Source organism: Xenopus tropicalis, chromosome 8 (genome assembly GCF_000004195.4).
Source record: "Xenopus tropicalis strain Nigerian chromosome 8, UCB_Xtro_10.0, whole genome shotgun sequence".
NCBI lineage: Eukaryota > Metazoa > Chordata > Amphibia > Anura > Pipidae > Xenopus > Xenopus tropicalis.
The window spans coordinates 55,016,950-55,044,633 of NC_030684.2; the positions used below are offsets into that span (position 1 = coordinate 55,016,950).

General features: G+C 44.6%; 1 protein-coding gene across 6 annotated transcripts in view; it reads right to left on the reverse strand.

Annotated features, from left to right (window-relative positions):
- bcorl1 (BCL6 corepressor like 1) overlaps nt 1–20,251 on the reverse strand; it is a 50,463-nt gene extending 30,212 nt beyond the window's left edge. For 2 of the 6 annotated variants that reach the window (XM_012968108.3, XM_012968112.3), the window contains exon 1: nt 5,323–5,706. The gene's annotated coding sequence lies outside the window, so the exon portion shown is untranslated. 6 annotated transcript variants of the gene reach the window in all.
- Nucleotides 20,252–27,684: the final 7,433 nt, after the last annotated feature.

The window sequence follows — 27,684 nt, forward strand, 5'->3', positions numbered from 1 at the left end:
TCACCGCCCAATGCTTTGTGCTGGTCAACAATTTATCTGCTACCACAGGCTGAATGCCTCAGATTTTAATACAGCGTGCATGTGCTTCAGGACTTTGGTGTAAGCCTTTTGGTGCTGGTAAGGTAAAAGAAGACTGGAGCCGAAAAACACCAGAGCAAGCACTGTAAACGTCTCCAGCTATCTTCTCCCTTGTACGATCTTACTTTTTCCTGGGCTGAAGATACGCCTGCTCTCCTCCCTCCTTATCTTACTGACACAACACAGCTTCGGCACCACCTACTGCTCATAAACTGAAAGCAGATTTTCCTATTTTCACACAAATCATTGTAGCACATGGTATTCTTTAAATATACCCAGAATTCAGTTGTTGTACATACTGATGTCAAAGTGAGCTTACTGTGAGGCTTCTAACCTCAGCAACGCTATTTTATCTTATTTACTAGTCCTCCACTATAAAGAAATACTCTATAAGACAGTCAAACATAAGAAAACAAACTTTGATGGGTAAACTTAGCAAGTTGGGATACAAGCTTTCAACTGCCAGCCGCTTTCAGTGAAGGATCAAACCTCAGAATAAAAGCTATGTAAACCAGAGATGTACAATCTGATTCTGTTGCTTTCAAGATGCTCTACAACTGCAGCTTCCAACATCTCCAGATACTTGATGTTGTAAGCTGTAGAAGACAGGGCACTCTGCTATGTCGAAGCCCATTCACAAATTTACTGGCAGTAAAGAAACAAACTTGTGCCTTTTTTAGATTACTGTACTTTTGACCATTTGGAGGCAGAACAGTTTCTAACTTAATGCAGTATGTTTGGGTATCCCATATGATTAATCCTATTGTTGCATTGAATACTTAAGAGAGGCAGAGCAAATTTCCTGCATATCATTAATTGCTTTACAGTGACACTAACATGGGTGGTAGAGCCACAGTCTTTTTGCTACATATATAAAAAGAAGAAAAATAGGATAGGCAACTTAGCTGTAGACAAATATAATGTTCCTATACAGAAGGAATGTGCAAAAAGCTTGCAGTCTTTGGGTGATAGCTAAAGAGATCATCATGTTTTTAACTGTGTAAGAACTAATCTGTAAAAAACAAATGTATCACAGCAATAACAGTTATGCCTGCTCAGTGACGTCCTTGCCAAAGGTGCAGTCATGCATCAGAAGACAACTTCAAGACACCCTCCCAACTGCTACCAGATCTAAACAACCGTGCGACACTCTTAAATGTCACCAGTTTCTTCTGCATGCATCTTCTTGTGATGATTTCTGAGCAACGTATGGCCTTACAGCTGTCCTAAAACTAAAAAAGCTGGCCTGACAAGGGGTGCTGGAAACATGAAGCTTGGGCTGCAATGATGTAAAAGCACACAGAATTACGCTCACTCCTCTCATGTTCTACATTTAACTATTACTGTTCCACACAACAGAAAACTTGCACTAGCTGAAACAAGCTACCCAACAGTCTACTTTTTAAGGTCGGAAAGCCACAGGAACAGGAAACTCCAGGTCACTCCTTATGTACAGAGAAGCATCAGGGCCAACTATCAGAGAGGTTACTTACTTCATGCTACATGTAAATGGTAGCAAATAAACACTAGGTCCCAGGCTAAATTTGCCAATATCAAATAGTAATGTCTGTGTTGCACAACCCTAGCCCCCCTAGAAACAATGTATTATAGATTACACTAGATGCCATATGGTCAGGTTTTGTAGTTGGTCCAGTAAATTAAGATGCAATTAAGTTTCTATTTTCATGTTTTAACCTTTTATACAGGGCCCTTACAGAACTCAATCCAAGATAGAAATCTGAGGACAGCAGATGATAGGACATTGCCTTTTTTAAAGAGAAATAATTGTTAGATTTGAGTGCATTTTTCTGCATTTCGAGGAGATTTACATTTCCTCAAGCTCACTATAAGACAAATGCAGATATTTTGCAACAGTGCTCGGACACAGTATACTCACGTGGCATTGAGAGAAACCTATGTAGATCTTAAGACAGCCATGCTTGTACAGCAACTAAACTGAAGTTTGTGGTACGTCCAAACATGCAATTTGAACACTACCACATGGATGAGGTTTCATTGGACTTGTTCATGTAGATCATGTTGGTGAGAGACCCCCATCCACATGTTAAGTGTTTATGTATAACCTAAATTATGATGAGGCCACACCTCCAGAGTAACTCAATAAATGGACTAATGGTGCCGTTTGATTTAGTGAATATAGTCCTTGTGTGACTAGATTTAGCCAGAAGGAAGGCCATTAACCTAGGGTAACTAGATCACTTGAAAATTCAGGGACATACTAAGAAAATCCAGCTAGAAGGGCTGCACTGATTGCAATTAAATGTAAATGCAATCAGTGCAGACCCGCAACATGCATTTTTTAGATATGTCCCTAAATTTTCAAGTGATTTGGTCACCCTACATTAACCACTAGGAGGGTTAAGCTGGCCACAGATGTACCGATATTATCATACAAAACGTGTATGGTGGATTGACGAGGTCGCCAATATTGCAAAAGCCTTGGACATCGGTTGTCTAGTCAATCGGTTGAGACAGAAAATTCTGATTGGGCACCGTTGAAGGTGCCCCAACAAAAGCAAGCGTTTAGGGATGATTTGTTAGATAGGGTTAGAATTCCTATTGTTTCTATCTTCATATCTGACGATTCAGCCCTGAACGTTAGTGGAGAGTACGAGCGAAGATCATAATTGTAATGTGTATGGCAACCTTTAGATCCAACCCCTTAACCAAGTTATCATTTGCTCAAGAATCTTATCAAAACTATAACTAGTCTATATGTTCTTACCTTTGCTTGAGAACCTAGCTCATAACAAAGCTGTACTCATGGTACTCATAATGAGAATATTTAAGCTATTTATATGCCACCCTATTATGCCAGTACCTTGTTTTGGTCATAGTACAGCATATTGTTGCTGAAGAGTTCCTATATTAGAACTTCCAGGATCCTCATTCATGAGTATCACATATCAGCTACCCCTAATAAACTCACTAAATCACAATTTACAGATGAACTGTGCTGATTTGGCCAAAATGACATGCCAGGTATATATCTTACCCCAATGTCTGCAGCATACATACAGTTCTAGTATATCCAGATAGACAAAACATTTGTCCTTAACATGGGTCAGAGCAAGACCCTCCATGCGATACTCAGAGAATCTAACTGTGAGCTCTTCTCGCCCTGAAGCCAGAAGCATCTCAGTATCTTACTGACCATAAATTTAGCCCACAAAAATATGAATATATGAAAAACTTTTGACTTTAACAACAGTTATAAACTGTCAATCTGGTTTACCAATGCTATCCAACTCTTATTACATAGTACACACTGCTGTCCAATTGGGCCAATTAGTTGACACATTCCTTTTCAAGGCAAACAGCACTCCATGTCCTCTCAAAAATATTTTTGCTTAGCACTCAGTATACAAATGGTTCTGCACAGTCCTACCATAACTGTAACAAATACTGGCACAACAAGGGGGGGAAAAATCCTGTGAATATATTGCGTTAGGCCTACGTCATGTGCCTGACTAAGGGCCGAAATGTAGAAACTTATACAATAACCTTACAGGGGTTTACACACTGCTTGTACCTGCTCTGTTGTGTATTTGTCCCATAAGTTGACATACCATGTTCATGGGCTGAATTATATCAAAATGATGATATCAAACACAGCAGCCTATCAAGCCCATAGTCAGGTAATGGTCTGAAAAAAAACCTTGTGGCACATCTTTTATTTACAAGATTAGCTACCTAGAACTTCTGCTGAGAAACTATGCAATGTTGTCTACCATCCCTTCTACTTAAGTAGCATTGGTATCTACCACACTTTCTTAGGGTTAAAGCACACAATGCCCTTTGGGGCATTCGGAATGCAGCACATTTGAGGCATCCCGAAGGGCAGCAAAATATGCAATTGCCTTTCTTATAATATCCTGAAAGCACTTCAGCAAGCATTTCTAGGGTGATGTTTGCCTTGAAACATGTACCACTGCCATTATCATCATATAATTATTGATAAGAGATGGTATATACAATAACAATTTCTTGGGTGTCAAAGTGCTTGATGGGGGATGAGTCCAGCTCTTTTTTCATGAAACTGAAAAAGATGTGGGTACAGTATATAAACCTGAACCAAGAAAATAACAATTTAAATAATTAGATCCAGGTATGTGTAACCTGTGGTCCTCCAGCTGACACTAGACTGCAAATCTAGGTATTTACCAGACTAGCTACCAGAAGAGGAGGTGATCTGTAGTTCAGCAACAGCTGGAGGGCCTTCCAAATACTTCTCCAACTCATCATCCCTGGCAAGCATTATAAATATTTCTTACCCTTCTGCAGTGTCCATGATGATCCTTTCTATAATCTTCTGCCCCTACATAGGTATCTATGCCCATTCTCTTATATGGACACAAAAAGAATTAGTTTATGAACATAAATGACAGACTTAGTAGGTGTAAAATTGGCTACTAAGTAAGCAGCAAAATCCACATTTAAAATTCCATTTGTGCTACAGAAGTACTTCTATTAACACAAACAAACACACATAGTACATTCCCGTACGCACTTACTTCATCCCCACAGACGCGCCAGTTGCACCGTATATACCTACCATATATGTCAGAGTGCAACTACAATGTGTCCCGTACGCTGATCGCTATCCTACCTGCCTCTAGACAGGCTGTGGTGCTGAATGGATTCGCCACTATCGCGACAGCCGCACGGGAGGTCGCGTCCCACCCACAGCAGTCCGGGGCAGGAGGGGAGAGGTGCAGCTCGGCTCACCCCCCTCCCGCAGCACACCGCACAAGTTGAGCGATCTCCGATCGTAGCTCGTGGGGGTCGCTCAACTCCTGCGGCACGTCGCACCCCAACGGAACAGCCGTACGGAAGAGAAGGGGTTCAATACCTGGTGGGACAGCCCCGGCTACTGATGTACAGGTAAATAGACAGTCCGTGTGGGGCCCGCCGCCAGGCTAACACCCCCGCCTGTTACTAGGGCAACCCACGCCCTCTCACCCTAACCCGGTGAGGTTACACCCCAAATGTTTTGCCTTTGCCCAACGGGGCTTACGAGACGTAGTGGTACGAGATGGCGATCAGCTGGGTCCCCTTCCGCGACCCCATACATGGGCTTAGGCGCCCTGCCCCGCATGGAGTGGGAGGCCGTTTGATGGGCAGCCCGGTGGGGGGGTTTAAATGTCCGGAGCGTCGGGGACACCCGGGGGAGAGGAAGAGGAGGGGGAGAGGGGCAAAGAGAGGTTGGGAAAAGAGACGCACCTGTTTCGGGATTGAACTCCAGGCGCAAAGGGCTTGTGGCCACCGGCAACTGCCTCAGGGAAAGCTCAGTGCCCGCTGCTATCCGTGCGCCCGGACAAGAAGAAGAAGAAGGTTCGGCGGAGACACTGGCAGCTAGCGAGCGAGAGCAGCGAGCCAGGCCGCGCGGGGCGTGACGGGAAGTGTAGTCCGGGCACCGCGCCGCCCACCACTGTCGCCAATGGGGGCGAGTCCAAAGGGGAACTACAACTCCCGACGTGCCAGGCCGGGGCCGGGGGAGAGAAGCGCACACACATACATATCCATCCCAGGGAGACACAGGGAGGGAGGAGAAGGACAGGGCATCTCTGTGTGACACACTATATACATACAGTGCAACTATACATCCCGACAGCGAAACTACTCCGCCTGCCCGCGAAACTAATGATGCCGGTTATAAAGCCTGGGGCTCCGAAGAGCCAATAAGCACAGCGCAATTGCACAGATGTTATACGACCCACACACACACAGGGGTACCCTATAGCAAAGGGCATCGATGCCAACCGTAAGTGGCAAAGTGACCCCACCCCCCCAACCCGCAGCCTAGTGCCTCGCACTGCCATCCGGAACCCTTTAGGGAATGTGTGACAGCGAGACTTCGGCAGCCACAGAAACCTAGTGTGGGATTAGGTGCCAATAAAATGGCTCCTGGTCTTTCGGCAGGCACACTACCTGCGCCCCCCAGCAGCCCCTCAACTTTCGGGGGGTTGAAGGGCCACAGGTCGAGATACATGCTTTTAAAGCTCAAGATAAACGCAATTGTTGCAGAAGGACTCACTCAAATAAGTAACAACATATATGGGAGAACTGTGGGGCAGACAGCTAATAATTAGGCTATGCTAATCATAATGACCACAAAGTTGTCATGTTAATACCGGTGTCTGACACACACTGTGCTGTGGCAACTAGTGTGGTTACAAGACGTTACCTCAGCATAATGTTTTCAGGGCACCCCCAAAGCTTATGCAATATTAGCATTTTTGCACATACACATGCAGGAACTGGGCACAACCAGGACATCAATGAGGCCCCAGATACCACTTTTGGTCATTATTGTTATGCTCCTGATGGCAACAATCAAGACACATTGCAAAACTAACAATACAGGGCTTAATGTTTATGCCCCCCCCCCCCAAAAAACACTTAAATATAATAGCAGGAAAAAAAATGACACCAAAACCCCATATTCTGCCAATTGAGCTATGCAACAAAGTTATTGTTTATCCATTTTGTTAACCCTATGCTCATTTAAAGCATATTCAATTTCCTTTGCAAACAAGGTTCCTGGTAAATTAGACTCCTTCCCATCAGGCCCTTTAGGAAGAGCCCACCACACAGTAGGCCCTATTATATTGCAGCTCCATGATTGAGGCGCATGCAGAATAGAAGCCATTCAGTGCAGTTAACACCCATTATACTGTAAACCCCTCAGTACAGGCAGCACCCTTTATATGAATAGGTCATAGTTACAAGGAATACACTATTCTATCTGCACCAGTTTCATTATTTTTGGGTTTGGCTAACTCTACAAAAGTTTTGAATGGTTAATGTTTTCCGTGGTAATTTGGGCACTGACAAAGAGCTGTGAACAAAATGTGTCAGAAATTCCCAAATGATGCCTTTTGTAATAAAATATATGTCTCCAGCAGTTTCCTGAAATGTTATTCTCTGGGGTATTTTTGCTTTAAAACAGTGCCCCAGAGAGTTTAGATGTTTACAGAATGCCCAATATGCTGTCTTTTTTGCTCATCTAACCGGTCACATAACATTCTTCACACAAAGGTCAATGTCCATAAGCCAAAAAAGGTTAGAGTGCAATGGCATATTGCAGTTGCAAGACTTGATTTGTAATCTTAATGAAATGTTATATTAGTTTACGACAAAGCAAGAAGCCCTTGACTATACCTTACACCAAGAACAAATCAATACAGACCAATCTACCCGTCCTCACAACTAACATAGTACCCTGCAGTTTTTCATTTGCAAGGAAGACCCAAGAACTTTCCTATAAGCCATTCACTGTAATCAGCACTAGCCCAACACATAAACACACACTAATACACATGATGATTTTAGAGAATCCCAACAAATCACTGGCCATAATGTAAAATGTGATGCCCATGACCTCAAACACCAATAAATACAATAACTATTTCTTAATAGGTAGCCTCTATCCATTCACAAGTCACAGCCCAGGTGAAAATGTGAAATGGCTCCTTCACACCCTTCATCCTTTGGTGAAATATCTTATTATTTGTTCCCATTGAGCCTCAACTGCTCTGGTTTGAGCAAACCTGCAGTCAACCATACTGGATGTAAGTCCTGAATGTGATCACATTGATTCTCATACACTGTAAGCAGGTTTTTCTCAGGGGATCACCTTCAGGACTCAATCATTTGTTTAGAATCAGGTATGGACCTCATTTCATTTTATGTTAAACAGCAAAGGCCCCATTTTTAGGTAATATGTTAAGAACCCCTGATTACTAGTTAGACTACAGTAAATTACTCCACAATCTTACTAAAGTCTATTAATGAGGATGGGTGAAAAGGGGAATGCTGCAATGCTTTTACAATCGTAAAGCTATGGCTCAACTGGATTTGTGTAGGTTTTTTTATTGATATACAGTATTGTACATCTATGTAATTTACAGTTCCCAAAAGCAAAAAGAGAAACACTGAAGGACTTGTTGCTAGACAGGCAAAATGAAGCCTATCACAAGAGGCCTTCCCTAATGGGTATAGGGAAACGGAACCCTACTGTGCTAGGCCCTTGGACATTAGGCTCTCAATACTTTTTACATGCAAAAGAATCCGTAATAGCAGTTAGCTTCTGATCTTAATACATTTAAACTGCTATGTTGGAACAATCAAGACTGTCCAATGAAATTAGGGTCAGTTAGCAACTACATTATTTGCATTGCTGTCATCCACACATATGTAAAATACCACAAGCACAGTCATGTTCGCTCTGTGCAGGTACTTCAGCTTGACCTCTGCCGTCCTAACAACCTATATATCTTTTACCCAGCTGTCAGTGATCTTGAGATACACCTCACTGACATCTAAACTGCAAAATTACATGTTCCTTGTTAATTGGTCCTATATACAATTACCGACCCATGATCTTACTTTTTGTTATAAAAGCAAATGCTGCCAGATGGTGCTTGTTCCAGAACACAGAGAACAACAGTCTTGATACTGTTCCCACATATCAAGGTGCTGTAATTATTTTTTGTAGGCCAGATAACATGAAATATCAGGGAGTATGTGTGTCCTGTCTGCCTTGGGTTGCACGATGATCCCTATGGTATTAATATGTGCAAAGTAGTCTCCAGTTTTTGTAAGCCACAGCCACCAATAAGCATTTACTGGCTTGCTGTTACTCAACCTGGATTAAACTTTGTGTCTGTTATTACGCTTGCAACACCAATAACTCATGGCTTTCACTGAACACACGGACAGCACACCAGTGACATTAAGTCAGGGGTGGGCAAACTTTTTGGCTCACGGGCCACATTTACTCACCCCCGGGCCGGACCAAGCCAGGGCGGGCAGGGCCAGGCCAGCGTTACGCCCCCTTCGTCTCTTTAATTCCGGCCCGCCAATGACACCAAGTCTCGCGTGATGAGACTTGGCGTCGGCGGCGGGCCAGATTAAAAAGGCCAAGGGGCCGGATGTGGCCCGCGGGCCGTAGTTTACCCACCCCTGCATTAAGTACAAATAGTGTTTAAAGCTGGCCATACACTCTGACAGATTTAAACTGCAGATTTGGCCCATTCAGTCTGAGTTGGCAGCTTATCTGATTATGTATGGGCCCTCTTTGACATCAGTGCATTATGCGGTCCTCTTTCAACAGGCAAAAATTATTATCAGACCGTTGGTCCAGGGGCCAAAAGATTGGATCAGCCCAATTAAGCTCAGAATGTAGTAGCCAAGGCAAAGATCTGCTTTTGAGCAGCTCTAATCGTATATGGCCAGCTTCACACTGTTTTCTATTCATGTGGCTGAAAACCGTCAAGAAACGGGTCATTTTGTGGCCCTAGGGCCAAATAATAAAATTACAAAGGCAGGCATAGGCGCCGTTGGATCATTGACCGCATCAACGATGCAGAAGTGGTCTCTGATTGAATGGAAAATCAAACCCGTCGGGGTGCCCATACACAGGCAGATAAGCTGCCAAATCCTTCTGAAGGACCCGTGCCCATGTGTGGCCACTTTAACTCAATGTTACCCTTCAGCCACAAGCATTTCTACTAGGGAAATACAGCTCCCTCTGCAATCCCTACTGTAATATACTTGCAACACAGACCTTTCAATCTGGTAATACACTGCAACTGCGTTCACCTAATGAGTAGATTTTTGCCCTGATTTGGTACCCACACACTGGGCCAAATCACTCTGAACAAATCAGATCATACTGTGTACTTGAGGAAATCCATCAGGAGAGGAATGATTTGGTTCTTGTCCAATAGGATATCTAAAAGATATCCAGCAAATTTTAGGACAGATATTGGTCACACAAGCTGTCATAAAGACCCCCTTACGCTCAGCAATAAGCTGTTGACTAATCCTGAAGAGGCCTAGGGTACTGGCACACAAGGAGATTAGTCATCCACAATAAACCTTCGCTACCGCAGGGACTAATCTCCTGCAAATGCTTTTCCACTGACAATAATGTAAATCACCAATGGGAAAACATATCCGGCACTTGGTTTTCCCTAAATTGTCTTGCGAGGAAACTACAGGCGACTTTGAAATAACTAAGCACCACAAATGTTTTCCCAGTGGCAATTTACATTATTGCCAGTGGGAAAGCATCTACTGCAGCCAACTAATCTCCTCTCATGTGCCAATACGGAAAGTGGCAGACGGCAAGATTAGTCGCCCGCGTTAAAACTTTGCTACAGCAGGTGACTAATCTCCTCAAAATGCAATCCCGCTAGCAAGACTGCAAATTGCTGGTGGGGTGGCATACATGTTGCTTCGGTTTTCCTAAGTTGCCTCACAAGGAAACTTCAGGCGACTTCGGAAAACCGAAGCGGCGCATAAGCCATCCCACAGGCGATTTACATTATTGCCAGTGGGATGTCATTTCGGGGAGATTAGTCACCTGCGGAAGTGAAGATTTACGTTGTGCCACTAATCTTTTCATCAGCCACCTCCCTTAGTCAGCACTTTATATCAACCCATGTATGACCACCTTGAGATTTTATCAACCCATGTATGACCACCTTGAGAATCCATCATCTTAGTGCCTTTCCTACAGAAATGGGAAGCTTATACCAAGGTATTGTTCTTTAAACACCCATATTCCACACATCCCTTCTATACCTACTATAGCACAGATGTTTCTGGCACTTGAACTTTGGGTTCCATGCCCTTTTTCATAAAACTTTTCTTTAGACCCATTTAGACTATAACAAGGGTACAAAAATTTGAGAAAAATCCAAAAATTGCATCATCTGTAAATAAGAAATAGGTTCATTTTCCCAGTATACTGTTGGCTAAACAGGATTTGTCCAAATCCTTGAAAAGGTGCTGGGATTTAGTCAAATCCTGGATTTGGTTCATCCCAGCCACATGACTATATTGGGATGCCATCCCAGGCACATATGATAAACAGAGGTGCCCTTATACAAACTTTTTTTTTGTTTTTGGTGAAAACATGCCCATCAGGTTTAAAGAAGTGAGAGTACTGTTTGCAGCGCTAAGCTGCAATCATGGCAAATACAGCTTTGCGCTTTTCTCTACTTTTTTGCGCCCCCATTCCTGTTAATTAACGGAAGCAGTGTCTAATTAATGGAGCGCTTCTATTCCTCGCACAGAGGCCTCGAGTTTCCTTCTAACCTTCCACTAAGCCCGAAATCCGTGTCCGGACCGTATTATGAGTGGGCCGGTCTGTTAGTGCCCCCAATTGCCCCCGCTTCATCGCGTACAGGGCTCGGCGTCTCTTGCTCATGCCTAGCTCCTATGCTGGATCCTGCCTGACTCGCTATACGGACCCTTACCCGGCCTCATGTTTTCTCGACTTGTAGCCTTTCAGTATTGGACTGTCACTAGCTAGGAATCTGCCTGGGACTTCCCATGGGCCTCTTTCTCAGTGCCTCTCACATAACCTGGGCCCCTGTCTCTCAATGATCCGGCTGTTGCCTCACTGCCAGAGACCTGCTGCACTCACCAGGGAATCCCCCTCCCTTCTTCCCTCTGCTGTGGGCTCAGCGCTGGGCAGCCTCCTCCTTCAGCTTTACAGAGCTGCCTCAGGCCGCAGAGACCGTAAGAGAAGCAGCCGAGAGGAGGAGGTGCGAGGACATGTAGCAATGTCACCTCCCTACAATATGGGGCAGGCAAAAAAGGGGCTCGGATGTGCCCTTCAGTGAGCAGTGCGTGTGTGCGCTGTGAGAGAGACGTGACGTACTTCACACAACTTCAGCATCATTCTGCTAAATTACAAGAGCAAACGCTGCCAGAAGTGTCCCATCTGTGTGGCCCTTACAGCTGTCGTTGGGCTACATACAGATCCCACTGTCCCCACCCCAATGTAGCACTCAATAAGCAGCTTCCCATAGCTATATTTGCATGTGTATATACTCTCCCAAGGTAGAATGTAACCTTGATACCTCCCTCATACGGTAAAGGTGATGGAGGGTCTTGTCTCCCCTCTAACTGAAATTGAAACTGCTCTGCGGTTGCTGTTATGGCAAGGCAGCAGGCTTGGACTAGCAATCTGTAGATTTTACCAGAGGGGCTGCTATAATATGGCATAGTCATATTGTGCCTGTAGGGGATTATTTGGGCCTCTGTGTACTTGAAATGCCAGGCCCAATTCTTACTCCCAGACCCGCATGGCAGTCCATGTTCCAAGCGACAACTGCACGCAATTGCTATGAGCCAGCAGTATGAACAATGTTCCTGGCATTAAAGTCTTTTGGCCTCATTGCAGTGGGACTAAAGGTGTCTATGCACAGGCCGATAAAAGCTTCCGACAATCTGAGCTGGCTGTTTATGAGCTCATGTATGTGGCTCTCAGTTGAGCATACCCAACAGATATCTTTCTGAATCAAGCAGGTTTAAAAATCCCACTCGGGACCAGGAGTACATTGGTGCATAGATGTCGACCTTCTATCCCTGCAATTTGATCCGATTGTTTGGCTCAAGGGCCGAATGAATGGATCCATCCAATATTGTTTGGTGACTTTGCCAAATGAGTTGATCTTTCAGTGTATGGGCACCTTGACTCTCAGTAGTGTAAATCTGATCAAATCATACTGAGGCACACTAAAAGCTGGACATACACTGAAAGATGCGCTTATTTGGCGACCTCACCTTGCATATGCTCACCCAGCTCGTTAATGTGGCCCTCACCCCAACAGGATTTTTAAACCTGCCTGAACAACATCTGCCTAATTTTCAAACAGATATTGATCTGGCAGGCCCATCTGAGGGCCCAATACACAGGCAGATAAGCTGCAGTTTGCATCTTTTAGCAGCCTGCGTATGGCCACCTTTAATGTGTGATCCAACCTGTTCAGTCAAATTGCAGTTGCAACTTGCTGCAGCTTTAGTGTTATTGGCAAACCTGGACAAATAAGGAGTTAGAGCGCCTTGGGTTCTTAGATGTTATAAAGTCAAGTGCCCTCCTGGTAGTGTTGCAACGCATCCTTCCAATCAAAGGCAGATTTTTAATAAGGCTAGGGGAGGCTAAGCCCCTCAAATCTGCTTGGCACCTTAAAAAAACTCACTGTTTCTGCGCTCTGGAACATCGGGGAAATCTTCTTGCATTCCTGCAAGCTTCAGTTCTGTTTTAATCAGCTGTGGCCTGATAGGAGCTTTCTTCTTGTGGCTTCTCCAATCAGAGCACAGCTCTCTTGACAGACAGTTAAACTGACCAATCAAGGCAAAGATATAGGCAGGGCTTGGAAGATATTACAAACTGAAGGCACTGCAGAAATGAAGACTAATAATATGTATGTTGAAGATGTTTTGTTGAAGATTATGAGACTGCATAGCTGGCAAACAAACCAATGTCATGTTTCAGTGCCAATGTGCAATAGTGCAAGGGCATGCCTGAATATCTGGCATCAGTACTCACTGCATCTCACTGCATATAATGTGCTGGTTTTGTAAATATAGACTGCATTTCACGGTATATAATGTGCCTGGGGTGTCAGTACCCACTGCCTTCTTCGCTTTAAAACTAAAACCCGTTTAAGCTAACTGATCATAAACACAAATGGATCGAGAACCCCTCAATAAGTGCATGTATGAATACTTTTTTTACATACTAAGCAACTTAGGGCAAAAAAGTACTCCCATCCATTCAGATAGGTAGCCCAACTGCAAAAGTCTAAAGACTTTAGTGTTAACATGCAAGGTAACAGTAGAAAAAGACAATCCAGAGGCTGCTGGGGGGGGGGGGGGGGGGAGTATAGAAGGCTGCTGTGGGTTTACAATGTAATCCAACTACAAACTGACCAAACTGTGATGGTCAACAAACCCCTGAAAATGTAATATGATTGTATTCCTGGAATATAACAGCTGTATAATACAAATATTATTACCATCAGAAACCTGTCTCTTCTATTAAGAACTGGAATGCAGCTGAGGCTTATGTGGAGCTGCAGAGATATCAACATGATCTGCACACAGCTGCCATATGGGTGGTACCAGCACTATCCTGGCAATTGTATCTACAGACAAGTTAAGGGCCTAGAGGGCTATGACTGTTTTTTAAAATGCAATGATGTTGGGCCCAGGTTGGTCCAGCAGCAGGAAGCACAAACTTGCTGGTTAGCAGGGGCAGACATTAGGTTAATCGTGTTGCGGTATCGTCATTCCTGATGTCAGGTTAAGTCAGTGATAATAGTGCCACCATTATGTAATTAGCTTATTGCCTGTTGGGAATCCCTGCTAATAACAGGACAAAATTGACCAGCAATGTGCAGATCTCCCCTGCTTTTTTCCATCACATACAAAGTTTGGGGGATGGGCTCTGAGGAAACCCCTGGATCCCTGCATTGTAAGAGTCCTGTGTGCCAGTCAATATTTTCCTGTTTAAGTTGTTGGTGAGTGCCAATTACCCTCAGAAATCACGGGGCCCCTCACAACAAAGTTTTCTGGGCCTCCCTCCTCGGCCCCCAATGGCCCCTCCCCCAGTGACCCCTCCCATCAATACAAAGGACGCACAGACATTGGTAGCCAGGGGCCCCCCTCAAACATTTGTGGCCAGGGGTTACATTTTGCATTGGTGCCAGAGCAGGTGCCCCTTAAAACATTGCTAGCCAGCCCAGGGCCCCCTAAAACATTGGTGGTCCTCCCCCAAATACTATGGCCCACTCCCGCTGCTTCCTCCCGCTCCCCCCCCACATCCTTCAGCTCCCCCCCCCAGTATCCTCCTGCTTCCTCCAGGGCCCCCCAAGCATCCTCCAGGGCCCCCCAACATCCTCCAGCTCCCCCCAGCATCCTGCTGCTTTCTCCAGGGCCCCCCCCGAAGCATCCTCCAGCTCCCCCCAAGCATCCTCCTGCTTTCTCCAGCCCAAGCATCCTCCAGTTTCCCCACCCAGCGTCCTCCTGCTTCCCCCAGGGCGCCCCCCCCAAGCATCCTGCTTCCTCCAGCTCCCCCACCCCCAGCATCCTCCTGCTTCCCCCAGGACACCCCTGGGGGGGTGCATTCTTCAGCTCCCCCCAGCATCCTACAGGGCCCCCGAAGCATCCTTCAGCTCCCCCCAGGGCCCCCCAAGCATCCTCCAGTTCCTCTCTCCTGCGTCGGCTCCGACTTCGATGAAGTCCTCCGCTATGTCCTACATAGTTAGTTACATAGTTACATAGGGTTGAAAAAAGACCAGAGTCCATCAAGTTCAACCCATCCAAGTAAACCCAGCACACACAAACCACACCTACCAATCTATACACTCACATACATAAACTATATATACAACCACTAATACTAACTGTAGATATTAGTATCACAATAGCCTTGGATATTCTGATAGTTCAAGAACTCATCCAGGCCCCTCTTAAAGGCATTGACAGAATCTGCCATTACCACATCTCTAGGAAGGGCATTTCACAACCTCACTGCCCTCACCGTGAAAAACCACCTACGCTGCTTCAAATGGAAGCTCCGTTCCTCTAATCTAAAGGGGTGACCTCTGGTGCGTTGATTGTTTTTATGGGGAAAAAGAACATCCCCCATCTGCCTATAATCCCCTCTAATGTACTTGTACTGAGTAATCATGTCCCCTCGCAAGTGCCTCTTTTCCAGAGAAAACAACCCCAACCTCGACAGTCTAACCTCATAGTTTAAATCTTCCATCCCCTTAACCAGTTTAGTTGCACGTCTCTGCACTCTCTCCAACTCATTAATATCCTTCTTAAGGACTGGAGCCCAAAACTGCACTGGATACTCAAGGTGAAGCCTTACCAGGGACCTATAAAGAGGCAAAATTATGTTTTCATCCCTTGAGTCAATGCCCTTTTTTATACAAGACAGCACTTTATTTGCTTTAGTAGCCACAGAATGACACTGCCTGGTTTTAGACAACTTGTTATCAACAAAAACCCCTAGATCCTTCTCCATTAAGGAAACCCCCAACACACTACTGCTGCTCCCCGCTCCATCTGCGCTTATATAAGGTTGGGCCCCGTATGTGTGACATCATTATGCACGGGGCGCAACATTATATAAGCGCTGATGTAGCGGGGAGCACCAGGACATAACGGAGGATGCCAGCAGTGATAGGGCCCGGACTTGATTAAAAGGGGCCCGAGCCAAGAAAACTCTAGCACGGCCGGGCCCCCTTTAACGTTAAAAACGTCCGCGCCCGGGACGACTGTGCCCCCGATGGCGGCCCTGATTACCCTACACTAGTAAACTCCAACCAGTGGCTTGTGAGCAGGTTGCTCACCACCCTCTTTGATGTTGCTTCTAGTGGCCTCAAAATACGTGCCCATTTTTAAATTTCTGGCTTGGAGAAAAGTTTTGGAAGCACGGAGACAGTTTTACCCCAAGCAGAGCCTCCTGCAGGCTAACAGTCCACATTGGGCACCAATAGCCAATTATTTGGCATCCCCAAAGAACTTTTTTTATTCTTGTGTGTTTCACCAACACTTTGTACAGTGTGGCTCACGAGTAAAAAACTTTGGACATCCCTGCCCTAAACTGTGCACTAGACTGTATGGGTGGCAGTCTGGGTGTGCAATTGTGTTCTACTATAGTTTACTCCCTACAATATGGCTCCCTGCTGCCTAGCTAACCAGGACCCAATGTATCCTATCTCTATGCAGTTTTATTAGACAGAATGGCCCGAAAAGAGTAACATAATACAAAGGAAACACTGCCAGAGGGAAAGATGAAAAATGTAACAGCTAAAAGAAAAAAAAAAGTATGAGAACACAAAGAACAATATACAGAGCATAAAACAGAGAAGTGGAAGATAGAATGGAAAATAGAATAGCATGGGGCAAGGGAAGAAAAAGTGAAAAAAGTTAAAGCATAAAATGAAGGTGGTGGAAGCATGGGGAAAGCTGGTAAGGTGATAAATGGGGCAAAGCATTAATGAAAGATTAAGGAAATGGAAGAGCAGAAAGCTATACCTAAAGGAAAACTATACCCCCCCAAACAATGAAGGTCTCTATAAAAATATATTGCATAAACAAGCTTATATGTTTAACCCTGCTTCATCTAAATCAGGGATCCCCAACCTTTCTTATTCGTGAGCCACAGTCAAATGTAAAAATACTTGGGGAGCAACACAAGCATCACAAAAAAGTTAATGGTGCCAAATTAGGGCTAAGATTGGCTATTAGGCAGCCTCTATGCACACTATCAGCTTACATGAGGCTTTATTTGGTAGTAAATCTTGTTTTTATTCAACCAAAACTTGCCACTAAGTGAGGAATTCAAAAATAACTACCTGGTTTGGGGGCACTGAGAGCAACATCCAAGGGGTTGGGAAGCAACATGTTGCCCCCGAGCCACTGGTTGGGGATCACTGATCTAAATAAACCATTTTCATAAAACTGATCAAAAAAAAAATCAGTTTGGCGAGATTGTTTAATAGGTCACTTAACATAATATAAATATATATATATATTATATATCTGTTAAGTATTCATTCTGGGGGTTTAATTTTCCTTTAAACATAAATCAGAAGAGGTAAGTAGAAGGTAAAGTGGGGAGGAAGTAGACGATGGAAGGAATGGAAAAAAGGAATTGAGATAATTGTAGAAAAAGAGTAAATGGAGGACATGAAACAAAGGGTGCAGGGAATGAAGGACAAAAAAGTAAAGAATGAAGAATAAGAGAGCTTTAGAAACTTTGGAAGAAAACATGTAAAATGATAGAAAGAATGGAAAATAAAGGACAGAAGAAAATGACAAAGATAAACTGTCAGAAAGAAGTGAAAAAGTAGAATATCAGAAAGGTCAAATACCAAGAGAGTAGTGGAAAGGAGTAAGGGAAAAACAGACAAGAGTGAAGATGAGACAATAAAGAGAAAAGAAATGGGGGCATAAGGGGAGAAAAGAGATAGAAGAATAAGACATACATTTATAAGAATGGAATGGTGTGCAACAGGAGTAAAGGTTACCATACACGGGCTGATTCTAGCTGCCGATATCAGTCCCTTAGACCGTGAATGGGCCCTACTGATGGGCCTGCCCGACTGAAATCTTGCCTGAAATTGGGCGGATATCAATCGGGCAGGTTTAAAGGAGACGTATTAGATAAATGGGGAAAACCCTAATTTTGTAGGCAATTATGAATAATATACGGTGCTGGTTTCCCTTTGGGCTAAACATTAATCCTATATGTAACAATGGCCCCTTTATTGGAGCTCCCTATAGATCCTCTCAGGTCCCTGTCTGTGTTTCAAATGAGGGGTGGGCGTGTCCTAACGGTCCCTGCCAGAAGCACAGTAGGAGGGGGAGAGCCAATCACAGCCTTGCACTCACACAAGCAAAGACAGGCTTCAGTTCCCTATCAGGTCAGCCTAGCTGCTGATTGGTTCCTATCCTACAGTGCAGTGTACAGAGGGCCGCCGGCTCCCCAGCTCATCCAGAGAGTTCAGCCAGCAGGAAGTGGAACAGATGGGTGGGACTAGTGGGGTTTTTGTGGAATTTCTCAATAAATCAGTCTGAAATACAACTATTTTAGCACAATCCTTCTATATCTAGAGGAGTATAATTCCCTGGTACATTGTTAATTTTCATAGGATATGTCTCCTTTAAAAATTAGCTGGATCGAGTCCGCATCAGCTTGTTGATGAGGTCCCCGAACCGATGAACGTCTATACCCATCGTCACCCATTCATCCATTCAATCGTTTGGCCCCAGGGCCAAATGATCAAAATATCCAGATATCGCCCACCTGTAGGTGGGGATATCGGGAGAAGATCCGCTTGTTTGGCGATCTCGCCAAGCGAGTGGATCTTAGCGTGTATGGCCACCTTTAGCCTAAGGTTGACGTGCATCAGTGATCCCATCCTTGGGAGGGAGGCCCAGGACATCTGATGGACACCCTGATATTGGAGGATACAAAATTTTACAGGGCATTCTAAAGGGGGCCTGGCAAAAACTAGCCAATGTGGGGCCCTCACATTCATGGAGGAATCAATGAGCAGCAATCAGTCCTCCACCCCCATTGTGCTTTCCAGGGCAGTTGAACCTATTTACCTCCCTCTAAGAAAGGCAACTGGTTGGTCAGGTTGGCAGAAGTGTATGATACCAGAAGGCATCTGACCCGCTACCTTAAAGGACAGGTCTGGTTACCTTCCCAAATTCTCTGTTCAGGCCTCTTCACAATATGGGCTGAATGTCTACTGGCCTGTGTGGAAGCCTAACATTGCAAAGAAAACAATGTATCATTGTATGTATGTGTTTATTTTATTTTGGAAGAAAATATCCTGTTGCCATGCATATATTCTGTGAAGGTCACCCCTCCCCTAAGTGCATAGCAAAAAAAGCATATGGCAGCACTACTGACTGCACTGCAAAGGTTTGGCTTTTTATCTAGATAGAAGGGAGGTCAGCTGGTATCATATATATCAGATCGGAGTATATTAGCTAGTATCTTTTTATGTGCATATTGAGGCTCATTACCAGAAAAAAAACAAATGTATAACAAAACGATCAACCAGGAGAAACAAAATAAATAGCAAAGTAAAATGAAAATATCTTTTCCCCAACCACAAATGTGAAGCCAGTATTTAGCTTTAATCGATAGTGAATGCAAGCTCTTGTTTAAAAGAAACAAAATACACACGCTGATCAGCCATAGCTGCCCTCTAGGCTCCGACCCTAAGCCTCTCCGAACGGGCCTAGCGATCGCCTGCAAGCGTCGATTGTGCCACGGAGCGCTGTAGCTTTAAGCTGTATGTAAATAGCAAGGCAGGGGCTGGCTTGGGTGTGGAAGGGTGTATCCTCCGCCTGCACCGCTCTGTGCAGCGCACCAAGTCCCGCTGCGGGGATTCACTTCAAGGGCTAATATTATGAGCCTGCCCCTTGCCTGTCCTCCTGGTGCGCGGTTGATCCCTGCACAGAAAGGGAAGCACAGACCCTCCTTTGTGACCTGTGCGCGGCCCTCCCTTCTGTGTGTGACAAATCTCTCTGTGTGACTGCCGCCTGCACAAAGGCGCACGGAGCACTCGCTAATTCCGCGCTATCACTGTATTCAAATAGATTGGGCGATAATGTCACAGCGAAACTCTTAGCAATTATTCCCTCAGAACCGTATTGAACATTCCCGGGGGCAGGGGAGCAAAATGCGTCGTCTAAGTAGGCTAAAAAGTAGCAAAATGTACCGTTTAATATTGGGCTTGTCCGTCCCGTCATATTTGACCCCAGCTGTGTTTGCTCAGAGGCGACCTACCTCCAGCCAAACAAAACTGCCATTCAATGAGTCCCGGGGTAACACCGTGCGAACTATACCGACAGCCATATTGCTCGCATCTATCTCCATTCTCCAGCCCCTGCTGCCACATGTTGTTTATCTCCATGATGACAAGCTGATTATCGCCACACACGTAGTGCCTCAGCACAAGGTATTAAGGTACTTTCCTGTACTCAGGCAATACGGCTAATATTTGCTTGCAGTTACACATACCACTATTATATATCTTTATTTATATATATAATTACTGAGCCACCATTCAAGCGATCTCACTCACTTGCCTGCATCCTAGGAATATAACAATTTCTGTTAATTAGTTGTATTTATCTACACTACAGTAATATCACCAGTACTTGCCGTCCTTCATATATCTAACCAAGCTTCAGTAATATCACCCAGTACACTATAGCACCTGTCATTTCACTCATTATCTACCTATAGTTAAGCACTCAGAAGTCTGTATCCCTGCTGTATTGTCTGTACTTTCCTGCACCCCATAACATTCTAGAATAACAGCGAATTTGTGTTGTACTTCCCAGAAATATCACTCAGCGTTTCTCTGCACCCCCAGTGTCAAACAGTGCTCCACCTCAGCACAATATTACTTATTTGCAAAGACAAATGCAAAAAAAAAGGCAGTTTTTGCACTTTGCACTCAAGGACCTGTGGCTTCCTCCATGAATACAGTGCTGACTTCATTAAGGTGGCCATACACGAGCCAATAAGCCGAAGGATGGAGTTGGTAGGTTATTGACCCATGTATAAGGCCTGCTCAACTGATATCTGGCCAAAAACTGGCCAGATGTTGGGCATTGGGGCAAGAAGCACCTACCAAGAAGAACCAACAGCCTGTGTCCCGTTAATGTGATTTGATGGTTTGGCACGAGAGCCAAAAAACCAGATCAACCCAATATCGCCTACCTCAAGGTGGGCATATGAGGGAAAGATCTGCTCCTTTGGCAACCTCTTTTGAAAAGCTTGAGGTGGCTGGAGTGGTGGGCCCTTGGCTGGAAGAGGCGGGAGGTGGGCCCTGTCTCCCCCACTCCAACACTGGTTAGTCAGAGCTGATTAGTAATGGCCAGGCAGGCAAACCATATAGGTGTCCCCTTCCTGCCCTGTACCTTACTTCCCTGCTATTCAGATGTGCAAGTTAGGAAGCAGCAGGAACAGCAGCTAGCAACAGGACCCTGTTCTTACCACATGCCCAGTGGCTCATGAGCAACATGTTGCTCACCAACCCCTTGGATGTTGCTCCCAGGGTCCTCGAAGCAGGTGCTTATTTTTGTTTCCTGGCTTGGAGGCAAGTTTTGGTTGCATTAAAAACCTGGCATAATGCCAAACAGAGCCTTCTATAGGCTGCCAGTCCACACAGGGGCTACCAAATAGGCAATTATAGCTCTTATTTGCACCCCCAGGAACTTTTTCCATACTTGTGTTGCTCCCCAACACTTTTTCCATTTGAATGTGGCTCACGAGTATAAAAGGTTGGTGATCCCTGCCCTAAGGTATGGTAAGGACAGGACCCAGCTGTGTCTCCTGAGTCTGCTCTCTGCACCAGCAACATTCCCCCCCCCCCCCCCTGGTACAAGTGTTTGGAAATTGGGCACTAATGGGTGTGCACTTGCACCCTGGACTACACTTTAGCCTGCCACCTGGCTGGTATTTTACTTAGGGTTTGGACTGGGCAGGTGAGGCACCAGGAAAAAACTCAGTGGGTTCTAGCCCTAGTGGGTCCCTCTGGTCCAAACCCAATCCCCACTAGCGCTCCCCTGGGCTACTGATCTTTCTCCACTGATGCACCAAAGGTAAGCATTATGTATGTACAATCAGGGGGGGAGGTTGGGCGGGCAGCGGGGCTCCTAGAAGGAGTATGGGGGTGTGTGAGGGCCCCTGGGGCAGTAGCCCCAGGCTGCATCCCCCAATCTGATCCTGATTTTAACTGGCATTGCTGGTAAAAAATTATGCTTAATGCCAATGCTGTTAACAGGGAATACAAACAAAAAAGTGATAATAATGGGGGATTTTAATTATCCTGATATTGACTGGAACAATAGCACTGCCAGGACAGTAAATGGGAGCAAGTTTATAAATTTGCTGCATGACAACTTTATGTCACAGGTTGTTGAGGAGCCAACCAGGAACCATGCTATATTGGATCTAGTGATCTCTAATGACCCAGAACGTATAGCAAATGTGCAAGTGGTTGAACCCCTGGGTAATAGTGATCATAATGTTATTTCATTTGATGTTTGGTGCAGGAAACAAATTTACACTGGGGCAACAAAGACACTGAATTTTAGAAAAGCAAATTTTAGATCCTTAAGGGCAGCGCTTCAGGGCATAGATTGGGGCATTATGTTTTCTGATAAAAACACAGAGCAGAAATGGTTGTCATTTAAAATGATGTTAAATCATTACTGTTCTCAATTTATTCCATTAATAAGAAAAAGTAGAAGTGTTAAGAATCCCCCTATGTGGCTTAACTCTGTGGTAAAGCAGTTAATAGGGAAAAAAAAGGAAAGCTTTTAAGAAATATAAGTCAGAGGGGCCAGTAGCTGCGTTTAATGAATATAAACACTATAACAAGTGTTGTAAAACAGCAATCCGGAAGGCTAAGATAGAAAATGAGGAGCACATTGCGGCAGAGGCCAAAACTAACCCCAACAAGTTTTTAAGTATATTAATAATAGAAAGATGCAGGTTGAGCAGGCCCGGATTTGTGGCGAGGCCACAAAGGCCCGGGCCTAGGGCGGCACATACACAGGGGCGGCATGCCGCCCCGCCGCAAGCAAATTTTAACATTTTGCTCCCATACGGAGCAATGGGGACATCTCCCCACTGCTCCGTATGGGAGGTCTACGTTTGGCGCGTGCGCATTAGCGGTCACGGCGCGGGGGGGGGCTTGTTCGCGCATGCGCAAGTTAGGCGCATGCGCATTCGCGGCGGCGGCGCCCCAAGTAGAAATCCGGCCCTGAGGTTGAGGGTGTGGCCCAATTGAGTTATAGTAACAATATGGTTACAGCGGATATAGAAAAGGCAGATGTGCTAAACCAGTTCTTTTCTTCTGTGTATACAGTAGAGGAGCCAGAGTGCCAAGTTCCACCCAATAGCTGCACTGTTGCCTCAGCTCCAGCTACGCAGTGGTTGACACAGGATATGGTGCTTAAAGGGTTACATAAGATAAATGTGAATAAGGCACCTGGGCCAGATGGAATACACCCTCGGGTACTGAGAGAGCTAGGGGCAGAATTACAGTGGCCCTTGTTTCTGATATTCTCAGACTCGCTTTCATCAGGTATGGTACCTAGGGATTGGAAGAAGGCGAATGTCATTCCTATATTTAAAAAGGGAGTAAGATCTCAGCCTGGCAATTATAGGCCTGTAAGTTTGACATCCGTGGTGGGCAAGTTATTTGAAGGCTTGTCAAGGGATCACATACAAAATTATGTACTGGAGAATGGCATTATGAGCAGTAATCAGCATGGATTTATGAAGGACAGGTCATGTCAGACCAACTTAATTGCTTTTTATGATGAGGTAAGTAAGAAACTGGACAGTGGGGATGCAGTAGATATAATCTATTTGGATTTTGCCAAAGCATTTGATACCGTTCCCCACAAACGACTGCTTTCTAAACTAAGGTCTATTGGTCTTAGTGAAGTCGTTTGCACATGGATAGAAAACTGGCTACAGGATCGGAAACAGAGGGTGGTTGTTAAACGAGAAAGAAAGGTAAAAACTAAGTAAAGTTGGCCATACATGGGCCGATTGTAGCTGCCGATATCGGTCCCTTGGACCGATTCGGCAGCTTATCAGCCCGTGTAGGGGCAGAAATGATGGACATACCCGACCGATTGGGCAGATATTGATCGGGCAGCTTAAAAGATTCAGTCGGATCGGGGACTGCATCGGTTTGTTGATGCGGCCCCCCCAACTGACTGTGCCATTGCCGCCGTTAGAATTCGATCGTTTCGACCGATATCCCCCATTCGCCAAGCGAGTGGATCTTAACGTATATGGGCACCTTTAGCTTTATCAGAAAGGTCTATGTAAATACAGCCATAAGCACTTACAGAAATGCTGCACTGAGTTCTCTTTCAAAAGAAACAGGATTTGTTGTCTCTTTGTTTTCCTGTGCCAGAGACACGCAGCTTTCTGCTCTCTCCTGCTCCCCCCTCCCTCAAGAATGCTAAGAACTCACACACCCCCCCTTAGGAATGTGGATCTGAGCCAATCAACAGGTAGCTTCCTCATAGTCTTAGTAACTGAGCATGTACACTGGTCTTGTTCTTGGTCCAGGAGTGAGGCATTATGAGAACTTTCTTTACAGAGCTCAGCATTTTTTCTTCCTGTTTGGCTTCTGATCATCTGAACGGGAGAAATATGGGGAGACTTAAGGGCACTATTGAGAGAACTGAAGGTATGCCTGCAGCTTGAGATTAACTCTTTATTAGCCTTTCCCTCTCCTTTAATGGTACATTCTCTACTTGGATAAGGTTCTCAGTGGGGTCCCTCAGAGTTCTGTACTGGGTCCACTTTTGTTTAACTTGTTCATAAATGACTTAGGGGAGGGTATTATAAGCAATGTATCAGTGTTTGCAAATGACACAAAACTCTGCAGACTAGTCAAATCTATCCAGGATGTGGCATCCTTGCAGCAGGATCTTGACCAACTGGCAATCTGGGCAGCTAAGTGGCAGATGAGATTTAATGTGGATAAATGTAAGGTCATGCACCTGGGATGTAAAAATATGCAAGCCACTTATACCCTTAATGGGACTGTACTAGGCAAATCCATGGAGAAGGACCTTGGAGTCCTTGTAGATAATAAACTTGGCTGTAGGAAGCAATGCCAGGCAGCAGCTGCAAGGGAAAACAAGGTTTTGAGCTGAATTAGAGAGGATCCAGAGAAGGGCAACTAAGCTGGTAAAGGGTATGGAAAGTCTCAGTTATGGGGAAAGACTGGCCAAGTTGGGTCTGTTTACACTGGAGAAGAGGCGCTTAAGAGGTGACATGATAACTATGTATAAATATATAAGGGGATCATATAATAACCTCTCTAATGCTTTATTTATCAGTAGGTCCTTCCAACGGACACAAGGGCACCCACTCCGTTTAGACGAAGGGAGGTTCCATTTAAATATTTGGAAAGGATTTTTTACTATGAGAGCTGTGAAGTTGTGGAATTCCCTCCCCAAATCAGTCGTACTGGCTGATACATTATATAACTTTAAGAAGGGTCTGGATGGCTTCTTAGCAAGTGAGGGAATACAGAGTTATGGGAGATAGCTCTTAGTACAAGTTCATTCAGGGACTGGTCCGATTGCCATCTTGGAGTCAGGATGGAATTTTTTTCCCCTCTGCAGCAAATTGTGTTTTTTTGCCTTCCTCTGGATCAGCTCGAAGTTAGGCAGGTTATATATAGGGATTATGGTTGAATGTGATGGACGTACATCTTTTTTCAACCTAACTTACTATGTTACTATAACAGAAATCCTGCATTTTTTTTTAATTGCTGAAAAGGTGGCAACCATACCCACGCTAAATTTAGACAGTGCTAATCTGCTCATAAGCAATATCATTCAGTACCAGAAATTAATGATAGAGATAATGACTGCTGGATGCCAGTAAAAGCTGGTTCAGTGGCCTAAATAGGCACTACTGTAACCCACAGGAACATATTTAAAGGCCCCGCAAATAGTTACCTGTTTCACAATCATTTTGAAACTACTTTTCAATCAGGGCCTACAGGGCTAGCTACATTAATGGGCCCAACAGCAGTGGCAGGGTCTGCTTCCCCTATTGCTATGTCATTTCACTGTGTGTATAAGGGCTTTTGCTTTGCAGTCTTGTAAGATATGGTTAGATATGCTTCTGACAAGTACTTATCAATGCAAGCCTGAAAACATACCTGAACTTCAGTAATACCGCCCATAGTCTAACAACACCTGTACCACTTCTAGTATTGCCTGCCCTGCCTGTTACCAGTACTGGCCTATCCTGTCCTGCATGATCCCCTGTACATGCTCCCTCCTAAATCCTCATTAACCAATCCTGATGTCCAGTGGCACTGACAGTGTCATATCCTACTGAAACAAATTAAGGTCTCCCATAAGGCTTTCCTGGTATCAGCCTCCTTTTCTTACTCTGTATTTTTGTGGCCTGACAGGATGCTAAAATGTCCAATTTTGCTGCACATATAATAATAAAACTTAAATTAAACCTCTTTGTTAAATTTACATTTTTGGTCTTCATACATGGGCATAGCTTGCAAAAATGTTTAGGTATACCGCAAATACAGTATTATCCCACTGGCCTTTGTAGACTGTTTTGTAAAGAAAATGTTGCAAACTATGATAGCACAATAGTCTACAAAAGGCTTAAGACACGTAAATGCAGGCATTTATGTGCTTCATTGTATTGTGTGTCAAAATCATTTACCACCTGTCAACCATCCAGGGAATATGGGGTATAGATGCAGTGTAGTGATGTGCAAACTAGCCTGAAACCAGCTAGTTGGGCGAATTTTAGTTGAAATGTGGGCATACATGACAGATTCTGGTAAAACTGCTTTTAGTACTTTGAGCCAAGAATCCTTTGAGCCAAGCCAAGAAGTGACGTCATGCCCATCCAGCTGCACTGTCATGTTTTGCTCTGCGAAGCCTCGACTTTCCCACTGCAGGTACCAGGCCCCAGCTGGCAATTTGTAGATTCTGGCAAATGCCAAAGAGGCTGCTGTAAGATGCCATAGACAGTCACTTTTTATTGGGCCAGTGGGGGGCTGTTTGGGCCACTGTATTTTTCAAAATGTCAGAGCCTATTTTGAAACCGAGTCTAGACTTGGTGGGTACAAGTTAGGAGCAGGTCCTACAATAGCAACATTTTGCAGGTAAGGTTTAGGTATGGGTTGAGTTTTTCCTGACCACAAAATCACTAATGCAGTGGTAAGCAGAAGACTCCACAGTCAGCTTCAGGTCTATGCTCCAAAGACATACAGATCAAATGTGTGTTGGCTTCAGATTCAGGTGGTGGGAGCATCCTCTGACCAGAATTCTCTGACCACACACTGAATGGGTTATGTAATAAAAGACACCAAGTTTTCCTAGATGCAGCGATCTTTATAAACCAATCAGCAGGTAGCATTTACTGGTCATTTATTTAAATACAAACATGTTATTGGTTATTTTGGGTTACTGCATCTGGGCAGACTTAGGGCCATATTTATTATAGTGTATAAGCCAGTATCTAAGCTGATGTTGCCCATAGCAACCAATCGGCTATTTTTATTGAACATTCTGTAGCTGATTGGTTGCTATGAGCAACATCCCCAGTGGTGTTGGCTTACACACTATAATAAATATGCCCCTTAGTGTAATTTATATATGGGGGTGTTACTGACGAGTGTAATTTCATTATCAGTGACCATGAAAGACGTA